This window comes from Rutidosis leptorrhynchoides, chromosome 5, assembly GCF_046630445.1.
Source record: "Rutidosis leptorrhynchoides isolate AG116_Rl617_1_P2 chromosome 5, CSIRO_AGI_Rlap_v1, whole genome shotgun sequence".
NCBI lineage: Eukaryota > Viridiplantae > Streptophyta > Magnoliopsida > Asterales > Asteraceae > Rutidosis > Rutidosis leptorrhynchoides.
The window spans coordinates 242,415,175-242,421,918 of NC_092337.1; positions in this window are offsets into that span (position 1 = coordinate 242,415,175).

Below are 6,744 nucleotides of genomic sequence, written 5' to 3' on the forward strand. Positions count from 1 at the left end.
TTCGTACACGAGAAAGATGTTGTAACAACCCAACCCGTTAACCAACCAAAAACGCGAAATAAAAAAAATTTAAAACTGATCTGGAGGGTGCGCGGCGCGCACCACTACCTGTGCGCGGCGCGTACAAGGCCTGAGACAGTTCTGATCAAAATGTCCATTTTTCGCGAAAAGATCTTCGACTTCCCGACACTTTTAGACCAAACGCTTTTTACAACAATTTATATTAGATAAAACTAACGCGTTCCAATAATAAAATGAGTTTTACGAGACCGGGCCCACATCGGCCGTTTTACGACTTTCGTACAAAATAAAAGTTTTCGACCACATAACTTTTAACACAAAATAAAGACCGAGCATGGCGATTGGGGATACACTACCCAATCCTAATCAAACCAAAAGCAAGCCTTCTAAAGCAACTACGCGAGTCCACTAGTCCCACGCTTACCCGAGCAACCGCATCCATGCAAATCTATAAAAATGTAAATAACGAGAGGGTAAGCTAACGCTTAGTGAGTGAAAATATACTACATACATATATATGCATAAAATGGACACGCCACATAAATAAACAAATACCGCATACCGGAGCATCCAAGCATAAAGGCAAGCTAATCTTAAGCATACCGTACGATCACTAAGCAACAAGCTAAATATGCAACAACAAACATAAGTTCACCAACGACGATGTGAACAACGCCAAGAAGCTACACCCGGAGGGTTAGCTACATCACGACAATACAACAATATATATATATATATATATATATATATATATATATATATATATATATATATATATATATATATATATATATATATATATATATAACAATATATAAACGAATAAGGTTAACCCCTTAACCCATTACCAAAATACCAAAACACCACAATGAAGATTGGCCGAACTACACGAGCCTTAGTAAACCGAAACCACACGAGATTACTATCTTCACAACATCGAGGTTGGCCGAACTACACGAGCCTTAGTAATCCGAAACCACACGAGATTACTACCTCAATAAGATGACCGAACTACACGAGTCACCATGAATCCGAACTACACGAGATTCATTTTGATAAGATGATCGAACGTCACGCGTCATCGTGAATCCGAACTACACGCGATTCACTTCTCCAACTCAAAACCCTTCGCCATTGGGGTTATGTCATCCACATCACAACCACGTGTGATAGTGTACACACAAAACGTGTACCTCGCCAAAGGTGGTCAACTAAAATGCACAACCGTGCCAATTGGATCTAAACGCAAGTCCATCAAATCCACCTATATGTGAAGTGAGCTCTATAATCGAGAACCACTTCACCCGACCCGCACCCATCCTACACATACATATGCACATAGGATATTAACACTCACATTGTCGCCTTGATGAATGCTTCCAAGTAATCCGCGACTCGTCAATGGAAAGTACCTATTCCATTATCACAAATACAACAATACACAATTAGGGTTGACTTACAAACCAATCCAATTCGACACTTAGTGCCATTTTGACCCAAATGCACTTCCAAGCACAAAACGCGCCCAAACTAACCAATAATCACTAACACTAGTGACAATGGTCCTAATAAACCAAATGAACCCAATCTTAAGTGTTAAACACTTATCAATCTCAAAATTACCCATAAACCCTAATTTTGACTCAATTCCAAAATTAGTCTTTCAAATACATAAAACGGGTTCTAACACTTTCATAATCACTAAACCTAGTGATTAAACCCAAATTCAAGTTCTAATCATAGCCAATTTGTTCACCAACCCAAAATCCACCAACAATAACAATAAACCCGATTACTAGCATCACTAAACTCACTCCAAGAGTTTAAATGGGTTTCTCATCAATTTAAGTTCAAACCCTAACTTGATTATCAAAATCAAACAATGAAATTCGGAGTTAGAACTTACCACAACAACCAAAACGTAGCTAGGAACGAGGTGAACAACTTTAAAACCCGAGACTTTGATCAATTCAAGCTCCTTCTTCTCCAAAACCCCAAATCTCTCTCTAGAAATCTCCCTCTCTCTCTAGATAGTTTAGTGTGTGTTTGTGGATGTGAAAATGATCCAAAATTGGATCCAAACCAACTGATAAACTATTAAATCCGGCCTCAAGTGAAAAGACCAAAAAGCCCCTCATTAAACTCTAATTTGAAAAAGTCAGATTTCTGTCGCAGACCAGGTGCGCGGCGCGCTCACCTCAAGGTGCGCGGTGCGCACAACCCTCTGAACAGGTTCTGAGCTTCTATTCCATACCACGCTTCACCTACGATACGTACATCATTTAAAACTCTGTGTAAAATAAATATTGGGGTCTTACAACTCTCCCCCACTTATAATCGATCACGTCCTCGTGATCCTTGTCACTTAACCAAACGGACCACACGCCACGGTCCTCCAACATATGTCCTAAACCGACTTTCCCTAGGCAAGTCTTCCGAATGAATCACCATTAACAACGAAATTGTCACCCGCGATTTATCAAATCCACAATCCGAGCACTAAAACCATGCTCATTCCCTAACATCGGGAAAAATCAACCAATCTCGTACCGAGATATCAATCCCTTAGCGTACCCTTACCGAGTACAACACTAAAAGCAACCAAGTCTCAACCTAAGGTCAACAACCCGAACGATGAAGACCGAACCAAACGAATCCTTACGGATAACACCAATCATTAGACATCCCTGGTAGTGCACAATACGACCAAAACGCAACTACCGTAACATCATAAAGCAAACGGCTAAAACCGATAGCACCCAAAACGACTATGGAAACGCAAATCCCAAGGTGTACCAAATCAACTATCGTCACACCCGTAGCAACATGTGAGCGAAACACGGCTATCGCCTCACTAATCATACAACATGGTCCTCACGACCCCACCATCGTCGTATAAATCCACCGTTAGTTCACACAATGTGGTCCTTACGACCCCACCATTGGTGTATCAAACAACCAATAGATCACACGACACGAAGGCTGGTCGAAAACACACGCGCCTTAGTGAATCAAAACTACACGCGACTCACTACCTTCACTACAACAACAATCGGGAATGGCCGAACTACACGCGCCATAGTGAATCCGAACTACACGAGAGTCACTATCCCAGAGGAATGACCGAACTACACGAGTCATTTGTGAATCCGAACTACACGAGACTCACTCCTCAATACAATGACCGAAACCACACGAGTCATTTGTGAATCCGAACTACACGCGACTCACTTCCACAATAAGATGACCGAAACCACACGCGTTATCGTGAATCCGAAACCACACGCGATTCACTACCATGATGAAGTCAGCAGACCCGAAGATCATGCTTCACCAATCAATAATCCCATGATGAAGTCAGCGGACCCCGAACGTCATGCTTCACCAATCTCAACATCGGATGAAGTCAGCGGACTCCGAAAGTCATGCTTCACCGATATAACACCTCGCTCATGATGAAGTCAGCGGACCCTAAAGGTCATGCTTCATCAATCACCAATACCATGATGAAGTCAGCGGACTCCGAAAGTCATGCTTCATCAATCAACGCCCTTTTGGCCTCGAACGACGAGTAGCGTAACATCGCGCTCTGCTACGCCATAGTGAATCCTAACGGATACCACTAACCATTCACCATACTTACGTGTACACAACGCCAATACAATCGAGCAAGAACCACTTATATCAAACATAGGTACCGAACAATAATTCTCCAAAAGAGAACCCGACACACACCTCCCTTAACCGAAGGATTTCACCTTGCTCGCCACACACGTCAATTATCTTTCAACGAGATTTACCACATTACCACCTCGGTGGAAATTTCCAATCCAAACCATAAGTACATTTTATCCGAAATCGTACTCTACCACAAATTAACCAGAACTAGGTCTCGACAAAATTTCCGGATCTACCAAAAACATCATCCGAAATCTCACACTAAAACTTCCTCGTGCGGGAGTGTAACTCCCCCACTTGGAACCACGTTCCAATATCACAACTTGTACACCCGTACAATGCTACCAAGGTAGACTTTACCAACAATTGGGTACACACGACCCATCACCACATTTTGCTCCAACCTTGAGCACACGATGGATTTCAAACCATCCTTAAACACTTCGAACGAAAAGTGTACTACGATTTCACAAACCATATCCTCGCAATCATCCAATTGCTTTAGTTTGTCAAATTTCACCTAGTCACTCATGTACCTAAGGGTTTCTCCAGGTACCCTAAGTATAATGTAACCACAACCCAATCGGAGTCGAACACCACGCTAGTAGGTATAAAAGAGGCACCTAATGTCACGTCATAAAGACTCTATTACCAACACACATCGAGATTTAAAACACTCGATCTCAAGGGTTCCAACCAACCGACGAACCTCATGATTCATCACTTCATCATAAAAGCGAACACGAGCTTAACAACCAAACACCAAAACTATTTCCGTGGCTTGGTAGAAACGTTTCTCAAATACTAAGGAATGCTTGGTTGCACCAAGTCTTACGCCCTTCGCCCGTCAATCAAACATCAACATAGGGTACTTCCATTAGGAACGTCACCCATAGCATAACATGCACAACAAAGGCATACAACTCAAACTCAAATGGCATTTAATAAATAATCAAAAGACATATTTATTAAAATGAAACGTACCTTAACGTCTCCTTGCCGCACCCGTCCCCGCTAACTTGGGACATTCCGACTTACGATGTCCTTCTTTTTGGCAATTGAAGCACACCATACCATCACCCTTTGGTACCGAACATTCCCAAGACTTGTGACCCCTCACGCCACAATTGTAACATCTATCCGCACTAGAATCCGACATACCCGTTCGCGTACCACCCGTGCTCACACTCGGACCCTTAGCCCTCTTACTCAGAGCACCATAAGAAACGACCCTTCGCTCACTTGAAGGTTCACCCTTTTTCGATCGTGAATACGACTCGAAACCTCTAGCCAAGTCGAATAATTCCGAAAACGATTTCGCTTGACCCCGACTAATTTTACTTTTCAAGTCATCATTCAAGGTCCGATATAAATCCCCCATCAACAAACGATCATTCCCCAAATACTCCGGACAAAAACGAGCCTTCGCCATAAAGGTCGTCTTGAGAGTACTCAAATCCATAGATCCTTGTCGCAAATTTCGCAACTCATTACGCAATTCCCACAAATCGGCCGAAGTCCGGAACTCCTCGAAGAATTCCTCCTTAAAGTCATTCCACGATAAATCCATAAACGTCTCGCCACCGACAAGATCAATCTTACCATCCAACCAATCCCTTGCCCAACCCCGCAACAAACTCGTAGCGAGTCTCTTCTTTCTCTCGGGAGGGCAATCAATAGTACAGAAACACCCTTCGACGTCCGAAATCCAAGTTGTGCTTACCAGAGGATCCGGTTTCCCGTCATACATCGGGGGTTTAGTCCTCATGAAGCTCTTAAGACAACGCTCCATTTCACTACTACCCCGAAATTCGGAATACTTCCTATCCATTCTTTCTTCCAACGCACCCATTTGCTCCGCAACGGCGGCCGCAACTCTAGTATTAAACTCCTCGTCATTCGTCTCGATCTCGTTTCGCGTCGCCATTCTAAAGAATGCAAAACGATTAGTCCATGAACGTATAAAATCGTACGCACCACACTGCCCCATCTTGCTAAACACTCGTCGTACATCACTTGTTAGACACGATTTGCACCCGTAATAAGGTTTTCAAGTCCTTATTACGCACACACGCCGCATCAACTCGTTAGTACAACGACCGCCTCGCTCGATGATATAACCAACACAACGACGATTCCACGCGATATAAACACACGCAAGGGAATAGCATCACAACACAAGCCAAACATCCTAGTTAGTCCACCTACAAACAAGGCACTAACTATAACCCGTTCCGACCCGTTCACCTACAAGTCCAGCAACAAATAAGCTCACACAAAAGTCTAAGTCTAGGCACATATCTCAAGTCGCCTAAATCCGTTAGACCATGCTCTGATACCACTTGTAACAACCCAACCCGTTAACCAACCAAAAACGCAGAATAAAAAAATTTAAAACTGATCTGGAGGGTGCGCGGCGCGCACCACTGCCTGTGCGCGGCGCGCACAAGGCCTGAGACAGTTCTGATCAAAATGTCCATTTTTCGCGAAAAGATCTTTGACTTCCCGACACTTTTAGACCAAACGCTTTTTACAACAATTTATATTAGTTAAAACTAACGCGTTCCAATAATAAAATGAGTTTTACGAGACCGGGCCCACATCGGCCGTTTTAGGACTTTCGTACAAAATACAAGTTTTCGACCACATGACTTTTAACACAAAATAAAGACCGAGCATGGCGATTGGGGATACGCTACCCAATCCTAATCAATCCAAAAGCAAGCCTTCTAAAGCAACTACGCGAGTCCACTAGTCCCACGCTTACCCGAGCAACCGCATCCATGCAAATCTATAAAAATGTAAACAACGAGAGGGTAAGCTAACGCTTAGTGAGTGAAAATATACTACATACATATATATGCATAAAATGGACATGCCACATAAATAAACAAATACCGCATACCGGAGCATCCAAGCATAAAGGCAAGCTAATCTTAAGCATACCGTACGATCACTAAGCAACAAGCTAAATATGCAACAACAAACATAAGTTCACCAACGACGATGTGAACAACGCCAAGAAGCTACACCCGGAGGGTTAGC